The sequence below is a fragment of the Cephus cinctus genome, unplaced genomic scaffold, assembly GCF_000341935.2.
Source record: "Cephus cinctus unplaced genomic scaffold, Ccin1 Ccin1_scaffold0709, whole genome shotgun sequence".
Lineage (NCBI taxonomy): Eukaryota > Metazoa > Arthropoda > Insecta > Hymenoptera > Cephidae > Cephus > Cephus cinctus.
In genome coordinates, this window is record NW_014333329.1 from 969,611 (window position 1) to 989,538 (window position 19,928).

At 37.7% G+C, this 19,928-nt stretch overlaps 1 long non-coding RNA gene across 1 annotated transcript; it reads right to left on the reverse strand.

Moving 5' to 3' along the window:
* Positions 1–15,764: 15,764 nt before the first annotated feature.
* LOC112494717 lies at positions 15,765–19,928 on the reverse strand. The gene is made up of 3 exons (XR_003060462.1): positions 19,721–19,928; positions 17,138–19,197; positions 15,765–16,645 (listed from the first exon to the last, which is right to left on the reverse strand). It is a non-coding gene; the product is annotated as an uncharacterized LOC112494717 (long non-coding RNA).

Consider the following 19,928-nt stretch of genomic DNA (forward strand, 5'->3'; position numbering starts at 1 on the left):
CGAATTTAAAGAAATGACTGGATGAAAGTGAGCTAGGCCTCGTTTGTGGAAATATTTAATTGCCTCCTGCCGCGTACCGTAAAGTGCATACTGAATAAAAATCTGCACATGTGCAAATGTACGCATACAGAGTGGAAATATATGGATATTAAAAAAACGGTCGATAGAATAGATTGGCAGCAGAGATTTTTTTGTTTCGCTCTTGGTTCATTGTTACTACTTTTTTTTTTTTGTATTAATCAGTCAATTCTACTTGGACCCATTGGACGTTTTTCATTGTGGTTTCGTTAATATTGAAATTTCAGAATGGTTTTACGATCGATTTGACATTTTTCGTCGGTTTAATAATACTTGATATTCATCTGTTCTTGAATGATTGTAATTTATTTGTTTGTTTTTTTTTTTGATTAGTACGAATGGAAAAATTAATTTTTTTATTTATCGTTATTGTTATATTTTTAATACTTTCAAGGAATTCATTTGTATTTCTTGCGTACACATAATTATAGCAAAATTCGCGTCATCGTTAACGGCTTCACTTTACGATGATATTCTTCGTGTTACGTGAATTTGTGATTTATGCGATCGGTTATGGAATTTTGATAAAGCTACTTCGAATGGGAAACTTCAATTAATGAAATATTAAGTAACTTTATCCGATAGACAGACTAACGAAATCATGACTGATAAATATTTCGCATTCATATATCTGACTAAAGTCTTCGACGGGTTTCTATAGCGAATCGCACGATTTACACGTGTAGTTAACAAAAATTATTTATGAACAACACACAAGGATTAATGTCAATTTTTTAAATGACAAATGGTAAACACTTACGAGATTGATGGTATCTTAGTACCTACCTATTACTATAAAAAATTCCTTTACTCAATCGTGACTCTCTGTTTTAGTTCTATATGTATAATTAAGTATAAATAATAGCGATATAGGTATATATATACATATACATACACTATATATATATATGTTATATATATGTATATATACACTATCTGTAAATAAAACAAAAAACTTATTCCTGTATCGAAGTGCAATAATAAAATATGTTAAATTAGTGCCAAAGTAAAGCCGATGCGGAGAGAATTTGCGACACCTTTTCACTCAAACTGTACTAATAGGCATAAAAATGCGATTTAATGTAGACTGACAGAAAAATGAATTATCTGATTTTCATTCGATATCGTATCCTTCTTTTTGGGTCTATTGAATGGAACCTCTGACAATATAATGAGTATCGTTGAGCCATTCGAGAAAACACTTGAGACACTATTGTGGACGATATTTTCGAATAAAATTGAGATTCTGCACGCGTAGCGCATAAATAAGAAAAAGTAATGCGAAAACTTGCTGTTAGATTTCGAAAAAGTTAAATCGATAATCGCTCGACGGATTGCGTTGGCAAATTTTGTAAATAATTTCTGTGTACTTAAATGGTAAAAAAGCACTCAAGTATGAAAAAAAAAAGTTTCTGAAGTAACGGACGTTTACGTTTCCGTCGTGAAGTTGGATGCGTGACTGTTGCAATCGCACGAAGTAATAATGGTACGCGCAATTAGCATGACGGATGTTCACGTTCTTGATTAATTGATACTTAAATGAACTTTCAAATGACAAACAACTTCACGCCGGTAGATGATCGTTGTCGTCCGTGATATAAATATATATATATATATAGAGAGTTAAGTTTAGAGTCATCGATAATCCGCCGATCCTTGCTGGGATTGATGACGCGATTCAATGGGAAAATTTAATTTCTTTTCTTTTTCGATACCACAGGAGAACCATTAAAGTAATAAGTATTGCCTATAATCAATCCATGTCCCAGATCCACCGTATATAGCTGCCGAATTAATGTATTATAAATGTACGTGTATCTCTGTAAATAAAGGCCTATCTTATTTACAAACTTTAAAACGTGCTCTGAATAATTACGAATAAATTTGGAGTTTACGGCATTTGTTAATTAGAAAAATATTCATCACCGTCATACACAGTAACATCGTCATAGCATGGATCGATAAAACTTTGAGTATTGGAATAAGTTAGGGCTTTATAATATATACGCATTATACCAAAATGTATAATTGTATTAGCAAAATTTCACGAGTTCACGTTATTGACGTAAAGAAGTATTTCTGTAACGTACATGATGTATCGATACTGACCATGAAATTAATCATCGTGCTATTAGTTGCAACACATGTAAAGGGAGTATTTAAAAAAAATTGACATAAGTATCGACTTTCCAGAAAACATCGAACATCTAAGAAATTCAGTAAATTGGCAGAGATTCGTACTGTAATGGCAGGTAAGTGGAGTACGCCTTACGTAAATATTGTTAATGCAGCCATCGAAGATAATTAAGTTCCAAGAATTCATATCGATCTCAACCAGACGACATTTGAAAAATTCTCAAGCACGGTAGAAATCAAGAAGGAAAATTACGTATACATTATTATACAGTAACTACGTACAGCAGCAGTTTACAAACTGTTCGGATCTTATTGATCTGCTCCCGTAGCTACCGTACGTAACAGCGGCTGTCTTGTTTCTCAAGCAATAGTCTAATTACCACGAATCTTACTTATAATTATCAATCAATGACTATGGAGTTTCAGAGAGTAATGTTTACTGTGTATTCCTTCAAATCACACGATACGTTCCGTCGAACAAATTTGCAATTAAGTTTGCAACTTCAAGTCGATTGCAGATACAAAAACATTGTTTCTACTTAGCATTGCATTGTGCAAAAATTCTTGCAACATCTGCAAGAGATCTTGCGACCTCGTACCGTTGGTTCATCACTTGCTTGCTCTTTTTCTTCCACGAGAGAATACCACGTAAATGATTGAAAATGGAGTTAAGGCTGATTACTCAGATAGACTGCATACAAGTATACGTGCACAGTACTATATTTAGAAAACATGTAAAAACTATAGAATCCTTAAATGGGATGCTGAGTACTTGGGTATACAGTAGGAAACTATATGAATGCATAATACAATAGTGATTATACTAGATTGGAATTACGTACTTTTTAATCGAGTTTTCAAACGTGATTAAAATTAATATCATACCAATCACAGAGTATATTTAACTGATACGAAGATTCGAAATGCATATTAATGTTTCATTTGTGATATTGATCTTATCAGTAGACACATTGTCGCAATACTAATATTATTTTATTATGGATTAAACAGTATCGTATGTGAGTTTCAAAATATATTTCAGCCCTGTTTTTTAATATTTCTTATCAATTATTTATTATGAATTAATTGCTATTTATTTTTTACTCGTCTACGAACTCTGAGTTCCTTAGGCAATAAGCAGTTTGGCTGACGTTGCTGAAAATTTTGTATCAGCCTTTTCGCGATAATTTATTCGTCTTGCAAATCGGTCTTGTAAACATTTGCTAAACAATTATTTCCCATTACGAAATAAAGCCAAGTGTCCTCCAAGTCTGATCCATATACACGTTCACTTATACAGTCACCAGCTGGCAATTATATATCAGGGATAAATTAGTTCAGAAAATCTACGAGCAGCCATGACCGGGAATGTGTTTAACAAGGCCAAATGAAAAATGTCGAAACAGCCAATTACACTGATATAAAGAGTTCGTTCACTCCGATAACTTTTTTCCATCATTAATATCTATATATACAGGCTATAACATCACTCTTATCACCCAAGTTAAATCTAGTATCCACGGATGAGCCGCCACCACTTATGCTTTACGGTTTTATTGTTATCGATCATCGTATACGTTGCTGTGCATGATTACGATTATTTTGAAGGATCTATATTGTTATAAGAGAAAACATTGACCGAGATCATGTTCATCGGAGAGCAACTAGATAATCGAATTTCTTATTTATAATTTCATCTCGTTATACATGGTGTCTGAAATATACATGGTTGATCAAAGGTATTGTATACTTGCGTATGTTTTATAGCTTTCAACAATTTTTTTTTATTTAGTCTCATATCGATAATTCTGTTTATTGACTTTCGATTAATTGAAAATATGTTGATTATTTTTTTATTATTGATTTTTACCAAGTCCACTGTACACGTATACTATATGGCTCAAGAGATATCAGTACGAAATTGTAGCTGAAGTAAATGCAATAATGGCTGGGTGTTCGTCTCGGTTCGTTAAAAGGTAATGGTGCATTATCACGCGCAGCTTTAACGAGCAAAACTTCGAATTACACGGGCAGTTCGAGACCAAAAGTTTTCAGCTTGCAATGCAGGAAACAATGGTGCATTATTGGTTTCTGCAGAGACTTACTCCATGTACTTCGAATTACTCCATGTACTACAGACATTTGGTACACGTATAAGGAAATGAAATAATTTTGGAATGATTTATTACAACAAAAAAAATGATAACGGTGATAAATATTTTATCAGTTTTATTCTTGGTTTGATTGGATAATATTTTCAATTAGAAAAATAGTACAGAGTGACTGGTGGTCAAGTAGCCTTTTTTTTTATTAATGGGACAATCTATTATCATATTAATTTTGAAATTGCTTACCGTAGATAGTATTTTCAATTTATCACCGTAGTCGGAATTTTAATACATTTTATAACATACTCCGTAATGTGGGAATGATAATTATATTAGGAATGTACATGCGCTATGATATTATTTTATGTGACGTCTTGTCGTTAACTTGATGGCTATTAAATCGTCGGATTGTCATACAACTAGGTACCTGATAATATTTCGTACGAATTGATTTCTTCAAATTAGTCAAATAATATTTTTACAGCGATCTTATATTTATTGAATTTATATTTTATTATATAGATAAATCATCACGATATTTTTCATGTCAATCTAATTGTCGTTACGTGTGACTTTTTGTATGGTTAAAAATTACATTGGTTCTCGTCTGTATTAACCAGTACGTCGCCAGTATTCCTGGATCTACGAGTTATACGGGATACAGCAGCCATGTTGGTCCAAACGTCTATATCGTTGCGCAGGTATACGGTTCAGGCATACCCAGCTGTATATATGTGGTCTATGGTATAGTATATTAGGTGAAATAAGAAAATTGACAAACCTAGAAATATTGTCAGCTCCAGTATCCGGCTGCTAAAGTCTCCAGCATCTAAAAATCTAGGTCAACCGTCCGACTTTCCATCGATAGAAAAAATCGGTCGGTCGCTCAAGGAATGGCTGCCATTCTACGTTATATATTGCTCCAGGTATAGAATGGGTGTCAACCCTTCCGAGATTACCGTATGTAAAAAAATGTTTCCACTACCCAAGTAACTTTCTAATTCGTTTTCTACCCTTGTACCTATACCGCATTACGACCAGACTCACTGCGAAGGAATGATTTTGATTTTTTACATGTAAAGTACAATATTTATTACATCGAATGACATCATTAATATATTTATTCGAAGACCACCTGTAAGTACTGTATAATAAATATTATATATATCATATGATAAAACCTGATATTTTTATCACTCTACGAGGTTTAATCAAGGTTGCGAAACGTAATTAAAATTTTTATCCGCTGTAACGATCCCTTAGTAATTTTATCAAGTTAGTGAAAGCCTGTCGACTCGCCTGAAATCCATAGGATCTTAAAATCGAATTTTATTAAAATTCACCACTGTCGGTCCGACTCACAAATCGTGTCCTTCGTCTTTTTACAAATCCTGTGTCACGTATAAGCTAGCGATAATTTTGTGCCACGACCCATTCCGTAAGGTACACTTAATTTTTCGCTTTGGCGAACACGAATGAAGTTGTCGCTTTTCAAGGCTCGAAAGGTCCTATGAAATATTCATAAATGTCTCTATGCAAAACATCAAACCGTGCGAGGGTATCAACCCCGTCAACTCCAATTCCCAACAGCCAGTCGCCACCCTTGGTCGTTTAACGAACAATAAAAAAGCATCGCCCAGCCATTATTTATCAAATTTAGGAACCGCCTACCAAAATGTATACCCGGTACGAGCCGCAGTCATTTTTAAAAATGAAATTCTCATTTGTTTAATTTTGCAAAAAATGTGTGTACCTCATTTATTAACGATTTTAGATGATTGCTGATATTTTTCAAAATTTATATTCAGCTGCTTATATTTTTTGCACTTTCTCGTCGCTACGTCTTACAAGCTGCATATGTACAATATTTCACGTGTACACCTGCGCTCTTACTGCAAAGTAATTTGTACAGGGCTAAGCATGGCGTCACTCTACGATTTTCATAATTCTGACCCGAAGGTTATTCGGTATCCACCTTCTCCTTCATTACTAAGTTAATAAGGCGGTGTCTCTTAAGCGGCGATAGGTAATGACGTCAGTCGTTTATAATACCAGCAATATAGTCATTTGTTCATTTAGTCTCTGCACAGTAAAATTATACAAGATTATTCAGTAAAAACGAACCAACCGAATTTAACTGTATCATGGAAATTCATTAAAATTTTCATAACGCACTATCGATGTCATTGCAAGACATGTAAACCAGTTGCAATTGCACAATTCCAGCTTATAGGAGAGTAAATTTGTGCTTGAGTCAAGTTGGGAGAGTCACGCTAGATCGCTCCCTCTGCGAAATTATCTGAAATCGTAATTTTTTGCTGTACAATCACAAAGACCAATGCTCTTTTTTATGATAACTCGGAAGAATACCAAAGAAGCACGAGAGAAGAAAAAAATGATGAAAATCAATAGGTCCAATAGAGATTGGTGCGCCATGATAAATCCGCTGGCACCAATCAGAGTTTCTATCCCCAGTCTAAGGTATATATATTTTGACGTATATGTATGTATATACATGGTACATATCCAAGTGTATACGTACCCCACCCACGAGACAAACATCCCAAGTAAGCAAAGCCGTAGCCCGTCTCGGTTATTTCATCCAGATTGAATTCCATCTCGCAGAGTCAGTTCGCCGTGTTTCTTCGTGGATATGAGACTAGGGGGTGAGTCCGGGGCTAAAAGGCGGCATTATAGCCGGAGAGGTAAGAGGTCACGGAAAACCGGGGGGACGGATACACGAGTGGGTTGGGAGATCCGGACTGTCAGAATGGACTACGGGGGCTACAGGACGCTCAGCCATGATAAAGTAAAACCGGGCTGAACCATGCGGAGAGTTTCAGAGGATTACGTTCTCGGTTTAAGTATGGCGGAATAGGGCAGTGAATGGCAGTGAATGGTAGCGAATGGTAGTGTATAGGAGTCTATGGGTGGACAGACCGTTTGCTTTTATTTAAGTTAGCCCATTCGGGTATTGCGTAGCAATTACATTAAAAGGCAGACGCCCAGTTAAAGAGAGCAACGGAGGAGCGATCTGGAGGGATGGAACCAAAGATGAAATATTATTAATTTTTTATACACGATTTTTGAATACAATTTATTTTTTGAATTTGAAAATTCAAAATCATTTTTTAAAATACTACGCGTTTTTATAGCGGTAGGAATAAAAAAGTGGTTTTTATGTAAAAATTTGCTTTGTCGGTTATTACGTTTTCGAGTAGTACAAGGCAACAGATAGAATTTGTAAAAGGTATATCACAAAGTCTTAAATCAATCAATCGATTAACGTTTTGCATTGTATAAATTAAGAGACATTTTTTAATTGAATATTCGCATTCGATATTAAGATAACCACGTGGAACTGTCAAAATGACATATTTCTTCATCAGCTAGTTGACTTTCTACATCTCACCAGAAACCCGTTAAACTATCGTTAAATCTCAAAGTGAAATAAAAGCTAAATGATAATTGTTTTACGATCTTTTGAACAATTAGACTTCCGGAGTGTCAATTTCTGGTTTTTATCACGAGTGCAATAAATTTTTTGCTCGAGTCGCCCGGGAATCTTTTCTGGAGAGACCTTTCAGTATTTTTCACAGCGTGTCGTCCAATTTATTTGGCAACATTGTCTGTATCTATACATCAGGCTATATAGTGAATAATAAAGAAATGGTCTCTAAATTGATTATTATACGTCAAGCATATGATATTTTACAATGTACCTTCATTCGTATGGCATATATTTTCACCATTTATATTCTGCCATAATTATTCGTAAAAACTCGACAACCTCTAGACACTTCGTCCGCTTCATTTGCATAGTCTCATGAAGATTCACTGCTTCTCGTACTTGTTTTACACTTCTTGTACGCCTGCGCGCAGCTGGGAAGAAGAGTTGGTTACTGAGAAACCATAAGATACAGATTTGTCCCTTGCAGTACAACATATTGTATTACACCGCCTGACAAGCTTACTGTGTAGTATTCTTACCCACTCTATCCACTGTTACGATCGTACCAGTCATTCTGTACAAAAGAAACGGGTTAGATTCTGCAAGAATTCTTAAACGGAATTACTATCTACAAGTTGAGATATTTCTTGCAGTCTTTTATCTCTATAATTAGCGACTGCATGATCATCTCGGTGTAGCAATCGGAATGGTTTCGAGTGAAACGTTCTTTTTTTTTTTTACAAAGACATTGGCAACTTTTCATTCCCGTCGTAAATTCTTACGAGACGGCCACCTCGCGCAGTGGGACATTTTGTTTCGTGTCGCGTAAGAAAGTCACGAAGGACCCGAACGAAGGGCGCAATGAAATCTTACGAGAATTCCACGTAGATATAGATGGTACCCCGTATACTTTGAAGGAAGGAAACCATCTTTATCGTATCTTCCTCGGATCCCGAAGAAATCTAAAAATAATCCATGGCATATATATACATATGTATAACAGTTCAACCAATCGCCTCGAAGCTGGACAAAAATTATTCCGTTAGGTACAAGATGGGCGGAGTGTTTGTGAAATGTGAAAAAAAAATGGATTCTGCAGAAAATAATTTCACGATCTGAGATGGGCGAGGGGCGTGGGGAGGGAGAAACAAATTTTTTTGAAAGAGGGGAGTGTCGTACGGTATCCATTTACATGGTGGATTAAGGGATAGGAGAGAAGTTCGAAAGTTGGAAAAGGACCAATAGATCCAGCGACGTGCATCGGAAGAGGAAGAATGATATTTAAAAAAATTGGCCGAAGATACCGTGGGACTGTATTCTTAGAAGTGATCGTACGAAATACCGGTATTTACAATGTAGCTGTACCGCATTTAAAATATTATCCATAATATATAGGAGCCGCCATGTCGGCGTTGAAGTGTTGCCACGGGATTGCACGCATAGTAGAGCCCGCAAGTATTTAATACGTTTTGGCGCATAAATTGACGAGTATATGGGGCATTATGGAGTGGGACACCCGGGCCGCAAAAATCCCACTACTCTGATGCCAAGCTCATTGTCTGCCTTCCCTGAAACTCATGATCTTTTCCTGCATCCTTGTACGTATAAATACACCCTTGGTAGCTTCAACGTTCCGGGAAGAAAGGACCAATTTATTTATTTGCCCTGCGAATATCCCACCTTTTTCTACTCTCCGCCATACTTAGTCTCCGTTTCGAATCTTCCTTTACTTTTTTTTTTCACCCGATCCCCAACTTCATTCTACGCCACCTCCAGCCTCGTCCCTTGCACCTCTTTTCTTATCCTCTTGCCGACTGACGCATCCTGACGACTCTTCTCCCCGCTATTTTGCCGGAATACATAAACTCGAATGTCTACGTGTTCGGTTTCATATTTTCACCATCAGCAGCTCGCGTGCATTTAACCAGTCGGTTTATGCGCATGCAGATACCCGGACTCGGCTAATAATGCAGTCTCCGTCACGTCGTCGTTTTGCCCGCTTTATACGACTCTTTTATATGGTTAAATGTCAATCGTTTACTGGCTAGGTATAATCTCTTTACGATAATTTCAAGTCGATGCAAATGGACTGTACGGAAGTCAAACTTGATCACGTCTGATTTTCGTGGCATTGTCAATGACTATTGTACACTAGGAGATTATCGCGATTTACATAATTATTCCTGACAAGATAAATCCCCATTTAGATGCACCAATCTAAGCTTGCATATAGAACCGATGAGTGCATTGTGATATTGGCGGCAGTATTGTGAAACAGATGCAAGACGCTATAGATGCATACATAAATTCCCATGATCCTCTGGGCTATATGCTGCATTAAACAGGTGCATATACCTAATCCATATAATATACGACAGATGCAGGTACCAGTATGATATCCTTTTACAAGAGATAAGCATAAAATTTTTTTATTTAATTTATTACCTTTTTAATTTTATACTTATAACTAATTATTATTGGTTGCCACATGAATTCTGCGTGAATATTGCAAACTTTTTTTTTTTACTAGAGAAACTTGTACGTTATGAACTTTCTCACAGGGTCCGTTTTGAAGTGAAAGATCAATTACTTAGAGTATGCCACTTTAGGTAATTCCGGATGGATCGGTAATTATATTTTTGTACAGTTCTCGTAGCTGTGCTCCATTAATTTTTAATTTTCAACGACAGAGAAAAATCGAATGATAGCTTCGACCAACGCAACAAGATGCTGGTTACAGCCATTAGCTTAATAAAGATACTTCGTTAAGCAGTTCACCACGATGCAATAGCATTCTGAATACCCTCAAGATACCTACGAAAAGTACGAAACCAAAGCCTTAGGCTCGGTTTCCAAGTGCCTGGAACGACTGCTCAAGGGTTAACAATGACTATTCATGGGGAGGGTAATTGTGGGTAATCGTTTATGTGTACAGCGGCTACAAGGAGGCGTCAAGTTGACGTGGAATAACCGATCCCTTTGCTGAGATAATAGCCAGTGTTCCCAGTGGTACGTATAAAAACGGAACGAATGGTCAGCGTTCGGTGAACAGTCAAAGCCTTTACACTATTTGCCTTTACACAAGGATGAACTGTGATGAGATAACAGAATTAGATTCTAGCTAATAATTTTACTTGTGAAATAACATTGGCTGTATTTCTTAATTTTTAAATATTTTTTTCCATTTTCGAGTAACGGAGCGTTCATTCGAAATACTGCTTTACGGTAAAATGTCGTTCATTTATTTTCCAAGTTTTCTTCGAATCTAAGTCACATGTATGATGATTAAACAAGAAAAGCGTTGACCTGACATCTTGCTGCTGGTTTTATATGAAATATCTATTCGCATGGATGAATTTTACAAAATTTTACATAATCGCAAGAAAGCAATTCTTACGCCTCATCGGTACTGATATAGCGATAGGCTGTAGAGCATTAACGCATGTGTTGACTATCGTGCACAGAAATATTTCAAAATTCCACAGAGTCTTTCACGAGATTGTCGTGGGTCTCTTACCGTGTAATAACACGAAACTTTGGGAATTCTTGAGAATCCTCGAAATTCCTTGTCAAGTACCTCTTTACGAGTATAATAAATGGCATCAGTAATAATTGTAAGCCCGAGGAAGCACTTAGAGGGATAGAAAAAAGAAGTACCGACCGAAGACGAGATAATTCTCGAAAAATCTCATACCCACGTCCCAAACCACCATGTCCCATGAAAACGGTCATAGCCCTCCCAAACCCGAGCCTATTAAACAATCTGGAAAAGAGATATAATTTAACATTGAAAAATCTAGCGACAATATAATCCGTCCGTATCGGAGGGCGCCACCGCACAGTGGCAAGACATTCTACAGAAGCGTTCCTGGTCTCTCCTCTTTTCTCTCTTCTCACTCTCCTCTTTCTCCTCTCCTCCCTTCGCCCCACCCTCGCACAACTATTCACCCTCTCTCTCCCTTCTCTGGTGTCTCCTCTCCCGAGCGCCGCGCCCATACCGATACCTCTCTACGCAACGCATACGAACGATACCGGCGCTGGTGGTAGCTCCGTAGTACGGGAGAGACAAGGAGAGAGTGAAGGAGTGAATCGAGAGGAGAGAGCACGCTAGAAGGAGGAAGAAAGAGAGCGAGGACGAAAGAAGGTGCGGAAGGAAGAGGGAAAGCGCGCGAGAGAGGGCGAGGCCAAAAGGGGGAGTCCCATGCACGGTAGGGAAGCAAAGAGAGCCAGAGAGAGTAGGGTGTTCGCAAAGTGTCCCTAAAACTTTTACAATCGCTCGCTCGCTCGCGCGCTCCGCTAGGGCTATGCTTGATGGCGTATCTTCCAATGTGAGTTGCCCATAATACTAAGATGTACGGCTGCGCCGGTAGGGGTCTCGTCTCACTCACTTACTACCTTATAGTATAGCAAAGCCAAGGCGTATAGTACCGAACGCCGAACGGTGCCATCGCGTTCGCTGCATACGCCGCATTCTAGTCGCCAAATTCTGCCAACTCGCGTTACACGCCAAACCAGGAACAGCCTTTGGCACCGGAACCGGCAGAATCAACTGGTCCGGTCAGGCAGTACGATTTGAGTCGTGCCTCATCTTGAGCCGGTCTGCCTGTCTGATCTCTCGATGACGTAAGTTCGTCAGTCCGGGTACGCACGGAAATTCACGAATGTTCACGTGAGTTCACGCATGTTCGTATAGGCGGACAGTGAGTGTCGCGGCTATTTCTGTTTGTTCTGATAGAGTATACGTGCTGGACCTCGTGCGCGATACCAGGCTGCTCTTGTTAGTGATGTGCCATTCCGACGGATCTCTTTCCTTTTTTTTCTCTCTCTAGGGATTCTATCGGGTATTTTTCGGGACGTGGTTAGTTTTTTGGTTTTCGTTAATTCCTGTGATTCTCTTTTCCTTGCATTTTTTACTTCTTGGTGCAAACAACGGGACGCGAGGTTCATCTACTTCCGCTGGCTGTCAGACGCTGCGCCATCACTGGGACTATGGTAAGCAGAATGCATGCTTGTGGTGTCCTTGGACGAGACGTCGCGACGGCTTTCGCTGGCCGTCGGGAGAATCGTTGTTAGTGACGCGTGCGTCATGCTTCGTTATTGACAATTATTATAAAGCCTGTCAGTTATTTTTTTATTCTTGTCCTACTGATGATATTTATTCTAACTATGATCTACGGGACGCAGGGCGAAATCTGATGCGTTGAAATATGTTTTCAAGTCATAACTAACCTCAAATGCTAATGACAGCGAGTTTCCTGAAAATAACGAAAAAAAAAAACAAAAAAAAACAAGAGGGTTACATGATTATATTTTATTGTAACAGATTTAAAAGTAAGGAAAACGTTCTTTTGTATGATGAAGATTTTTGAATTACCTCTATTTTGACACGGTTGTCTCTTGCTGAGCAACAAACTGGAGATTATCCACGTATCTTTGATTCTTCTCATGTCTGTCTACTCCTTCCGGTTACAGGGTGGTTCATTAATTCATTTCGGAAGGTTCCTTAGACACACGCGGAATGTAAAAGAATTCTGGTAAAGTTCGAGAGGAAACGAATCAAACTCGACGCGCTTCTAAGTTTCGTGGAGAACTAACCCAGCGCGAGCGCGTCACGAGTTAATTAACTGCCTTCTCGTCTCTGCTTACTATACGCACCTCATCCATGCTCTTGAAAGATAAACGAACGTGGTAGCATATAATCAATTAGCATTATTTTTCTGCAGAGGTTGGTATATGTATACCTCGTGCGATTAGAAGGTGGTAACAATGGGCGGCAGTGCTGATGGTAAAGGGCATAAAAGGGTGAGATGCATTGAAAATCTCATGATATTTCAGACCGATGTTGCGCTGCTGAGCCATGGTAATGTTGGCTACAGCGCCTCTGGTGGGGATTTCGTGAAATCGATTGGTTCTACGGCACTAAAACTCATGGCCACGCCCATCTTTATCCTGCGCGCCAGCGCCATTCGGTTGCATCTCAATGCAATCTGAAACTCTCTCGCGCAGCCTACTAAATAACAGACGCTGGTTCTCGTATCGACTTTCCATGCAAAATAGCAATATTTTATATAATGCATTTTAATCAATGTCTTAATTTTCAAGCTCTATGCTTTCTCAGCGGAGTATCGTACTTTACTGAACTTGAGACTTGATTCCGATCAGATGGTGCAACTTTTGGAGTAATCTTTTACTGACTGGCTTTCGATACTTGGCAACTGAAAATGATGTAACTTTTTTGAGTTTTTGGAAAATTAAAGATTTTATTTTTATTTTACGGTATCAACGTTTAGGAAGGTCCCTTTCTTTTAGTTATTTTCATTCCTATTATATATGAATGGGAATAGGAATTTGCTGCATCAATGTATTTTACGTTTAGATGCGAAATTAGTAGCACGATTGAATAATTATAAATAAAACTGTCTTATAGAAACGAATTTTGTATATCAGAATGGGGATTACGCTAACTAAATTTATGTTGAGAGAATTTTTGAAATTTTATTTTCAACAGGTGGCAAGCTGCTATGGCTGCCGTCGGCATGAAAACGTAACGTATCGTTAACGGGCTTATCGCCAAACGCTCTTTTTAAAAATTCGATTGTCCTTGGATTTCCTGATTTTCAATTGTCAATGACTTGTATGCTAGGAATATTTTTAAAAAACTAATAAAAATATTGATTATCACTTTACAGCTGCTTTGTTATCTTCTCATGTTTGATGCTTGATAAAAATCATTTTTTTATATTTGCAATGATAAAAGCGTATTCCAAATTTTAGTCTCACCCTGTATATCGAATACCGAAATAATTGCAATTCTAAAGATAAAATTACATACAACAGGTATAGCGTTCACTCATTTTTGTACTGTCCATAAAATCTAATAAAATCTAGTTAAGATACGCGACTTTTTTTACTATTTCACTATGTTTTCTACAGTAATGTTTAGTTGCTAACGAGTTCACGATAATACACATGTAATTAAGTAGTCGACAAAGTATATGTTTCATCCGAGTATCCGTGTTTACAAAGTACTGATACAGGTATACAGCATAGGGGGTAATAAAAGAATAAAGAGTAAATTGCCCAGTATCAGATGAACGTATGTAGGCACTGAAGTGGCTATTTAAATGTTACAAAGCGTGCGGTATTTGTTCAGCTCGACTGCAATGTTAAGAAAACATGACGTTATCATGATTTAACTTTCAAAATAATTTTTACACTTTTGTCGAACACACATTGTATTATGCTCACTTACCTACTTGAAAAAAAAGGACGGATTATTAAAGTCAATAAACTTTATCCTCAGTCAAGTTACGTTACAATAACATGCGAGTTGGATACAATTGTTTTTAATGAAAACCTGAAAAAAATGACATTATCATGAATGAAATTGCAGGCAAAGTGTAGGTTCTCTTAGAAAACTTGTGATTCCTTCAAGCAACAGGAAAGATATATTCAACTTGGCTTAGTTTTCGGCTCAGAAATACAGGCTTGGAATTTTGTTTGTTTGCCGAGTATTCATGCAGCACGCTTTCTCTTTGAGGGTAAACACTTTCCATGAGGCTGTACAAATTTTTTTCCTATCTGTCTACGTGCGCGTTAGGGATGCAGAATGAATTCTTGCCGGGAGAAAGTAGGTTAGGTCCGTAATTTTCGACTCGTTTTTATATCTACCTGCATCCTCGGGAAAGGGATGTCACCACAATGGTTTTTCTACATTGTTGACTTTTATGCTTCACTGTGTTACAGTTGCATTCGAAAATTTCGAAAGTAGAGGAACCTACTTACTAGTACAATATTCTTCGAAAATATTCAAATAGTGTGTTTTAATTGATTTAATTCATTGTTCCTGAATTACTTGCCAGTTTTAATACAAGTAGTATTGTAGTTTAATACAAGACAATATATATTTACTAATTTTATTATACAGATTAGTATGTCTAACAATGTATATCGGAATTTACATAGGTGCAGATTCTACACAATTTCACGATGTTTCGGCGAGATAACTTTGTTCATATACATTTAGTTATTACTTTTTTATCGCACGTGTATCTTATGCAAATTGCACAGGCTATGTCGACGCACTCACCATCCGTTTGCCTGGCTGGTTATCCTTGAGTAGGTGAATGTTAGAAGATACACAATAGGATGAATATAAATAGTGTTGGGATACTGAGAACTTCGTCTGTTCCTGATTCCAAGTATATAAGGTGCCTCAACATGTATGGATTACAAAAAAAAAAAAAAATATAATCGGTATCCTGCGTTAACAATTTCTTTTAAGAATGATTTCTATGCCAACCACCCATATACCCCACGCAGTGAATAATAGTATCGTTAAAAAATACTTTATTTAACGATTATTGAACAGACATTAAGAAGATAACAGAGATCATCAATGTGATTATATTGAAATAATTGATAGCGATATATTAATTATTTTAATACTATTTTACTGAAATGTATATAGGTATATTCACTAGATGCATGAAGACATAAACTGATGGAAAATTGTCTAGACATTTACAGCGTGTCTACAAGGCGATAAACGCTACATGTTAAAACCACATGTAAATATGAATTGTCCATTGAGATAGTTTAGACGTAATTGCGTAAGTGAATCCTATGTTTAATATGCAAAGATGTAGGAAGCGCCGAGTAGTCCCGAGGAATAATGAAAGTCGAAGCAGTTAAACGTGTAACAGTAGAAAAGTTGTCCGAGCATCCTTAAAGGTGTCCTTTAAATTAGCATCCTCCTGGCTCGAATTAATTACTAACGACCGAGAGGATTCCCAGTTACCAAGTGGAGGTCCTTAAAGCCTTCGGAGCAAATTACTTTTGAGGCACACGGTATAATGTCAATTTTTCCAATCTATAAAAAGAAATAATGACAATTGACATACACATATATATTTCCAAAAAATTTCTAAAATGGCCAATACCACTCTCGCCTTCCCTCCCCCCTTAACTCCATAAATACTATCAGAAGTAGCGTCTGCTACAATAATGATGGAGAATGCCTTGATTAACATTACGTTCTCAAGCATCCTCTAATTGTATACAGAATAGAGAGTGTATTAAGGTAAGGGTAGTAAAGCGTCTTATTAACGTAACCCGTATGACAGTACCTGACGTGCATAGTAAAGCAAGAGCAGTACGCATGAACATCCTGGGGCATGAAAAAGTGGACCGGCAGCCGTGCAATGTCGGTACGGTAGAAAGGGTAAGGAGCAGGGTGAAGTAGGAGAAACGTAAAGATAGCGTATGGATAGGGAGTGCAGGCGTGCATCAAGAAAGCAAAATAGGGGTGGTACAGCGGTGGTAGAGGTTTTGTGTTGCAATCTCGAAGCACAAGGGTACCAACCTAGAGAGTCCTAGGAGCAATGCTAGTCCTTATATGTGGCATGGACACTCCCACACCTATGGAAGAACGACGGCGGGCGAGGGTTGTAACAGTTGACTCCACGGGGTTTTATGGCGTATCCATCTCGCATGTTGCCGCGCAGCACGAGGGGAACGTAGCCAAGAGTGACGTAGGGGTCAGACTCACAAACGCAAGCGCAGTGACGTTCGCGAGACTCATGAAGCACATGGTCGTCCCATGGACTCTATTCCGCGACACTTGGCTGAGTTTGCTAGCCTGCTTGCAGCCAGGTCCAAAACTCGTAAATACACTGGACCGGGCTTACGGTTCGTTTCCACGTAGACGACGGCCACCCCTTTCTTCCACGCGGTACCACGGCATCCCCTACGGGGATCCGCAACTGACCTACGAGACTGCGACCCGCGCCTCAGGATGTCCTGAGTCGTGTGCGGCTCCTGACGCGTCCCGGAATTTCTCACCCTGTCACATAACCTCTTCCTTATCTTGACGTCCCCGACACCGGTTTTCGCCCTGCGGGACGTCAGCCGGGCTCTCTCTCATGGGTTTTACACTGGTTTCCACGTTTCTCACTTATTCTCAGATCGTGTCCTTGTTGTACGTTCTATGCTACACGAAGGTATCCTTTACTGCGGGTATCGTGCTTGTGCCGTGATTATGATGTTGCGTTGCGTGCCGGGTCCACCACAGTGCCGGTGCCCACGGGGATGGGGCTCATCGATCCATAAGGTGAGTTCGTGTTGGTCTTGCTGGCCTAACGCACGATCTTTCGTTCAACCCTTTATCATTTTCTGGCTCTCCGTATACCCTTTTGTGCTTGGATTAAGGATCTTTGTTCGCTTCTTTCATTGCGATTGTTCTTTTTCTTTCTCTTTTTTATTTTTTTAACTTCATTGTTTTGCTGCTCTTCTTTCTTGATCTGTTTATTTTTTTGTGCTTTGTTTCTTGGATTGTCGTTTTTTTTATCTTGATTCGGTTCTAGTTTGTATCTTTGCAATTGTGACATATAACCCGACAGTTCTGAAAGTTTTTTCGTGATGTAATCTGTGTCTGCGTCGCCTGTGTCGTTCTTAATGTTACTGTCAGTTTGCGAAAGGTTGTTACAATTTGCGTTCGTCAAGATGAGTATAGATATGGGTAAAGTGGAATACCTCGAAAATTTTATTCTTTTTCTTTATTCAATTACAACTAGTATTTTGATGTCAATATTCATTTTCTGAATTGAATGATGACATTTTTTTGTCTTATATTTAACCAAATTTCGAACTCTTAGAATAATTGTCTTTTATACACCAACCGTGCATGTAACTTAAATTATCATTATGAAATATGTCTTTTTTCCTGGTAACAATCATCAACGAGCTTTAAAAGAATTTCATGTCGTCGGTTCCCTCGTATAGTAGGCCATTGAACTTTGGTACAACTCCGGTTTTAAGCTAATCGCTTGGTGACCAGATGAAATCTAACATACTCGATGCCAAGTGTTATTTAATGCGGACCACCAGCCTTGGCATTCGGATAACGTTAACTGACGAGATTGTTAAATTTCTTTTTGGATTGGTATATCCTACAGTATTTACTCGAGAGATATTCTGCATAATAAAAGTCAAAAGAATTTCTAAAGAAAGTGAAAAATATCACAATGCATGGGAGCCAATAAAAATAGACAATAATATAAGAATTTTTCTTTTCAAACGTCCATAATATCAATTTATCCTCGGATATGATGATTTTATACAAACCTATGATTTATAACAAGTAAACGTATCTATAGGTATCTTGGAGTTTTCTTCGCTCTTTTTGTTGAAATGAATTTGCATACGATCTCCGGGCAGACTTACATTTATGAATGTTCAAATGATTATTAATATGCATCAATTCATGATCCACTGATAAGGGTGTATTACATGTGCATAAAGTGAATGACGTGACGTCATGCGAGGAAGCGTGCAGCCTCGACGTTAACTAGACGGGCTTTTGCGTTAATCATCCATGTCAGCTTATCACGTGTCATCAAGTGCATGCGTCGTACGATAAGAACCCTGCAGAAATAATTAACGTTATATCGAGAAAACACGCAATTGATATATACATATATGTATATATCCTTTGAGTAAAGATTACCAATATAGAGATGAAAAAAAAATTCGATATCAGAATAAAAATGTCTTCTCGTGAATGCGCCAATATACGTCACATTTCTTTCCTACCTTATGTCAGCGGCAGCTTGAATTGCTGGAGTACAAGGATACGTATATCTATTTTTGTGATCTCATAAAATTCAGTAAAAATTTTATTTCAATATTGGTCATTATCTAAATTTATAATCATTGCTACGGCATACGTTGCCAATTTTACGAGCAAAAGGTTTCATGGAAATGGAAATTTTCTCCAATTATCAATTTATATCATTTCCTTATTATTATCGTATAACAAGACAAGAATTTTTTTATGAATAACCAGTATCATTATGTAGAATTCTAGGGTTACGAAGAAATCATTAAGAAATGTATTTCAAGCACGAAAATGTCGATCGTGAATTGCTCCTTATAATAAAATACATACTTTAAATTCCTGACCGTACAGCCGATGACCAGGTACATAAGAAAATACAGAAGTACAGAATTTTGCTCAGTGCTGTTTAATGAAGATTTTTTTTACAATCAGATCACTGTATATCTCAATTATATTTTCAGCTGACTTCCTTACAAACCGTCTTCTTCGCTTTAACATTGCTTATTATTTCAACGGGTCTAATTACTTGTCCGGTTGA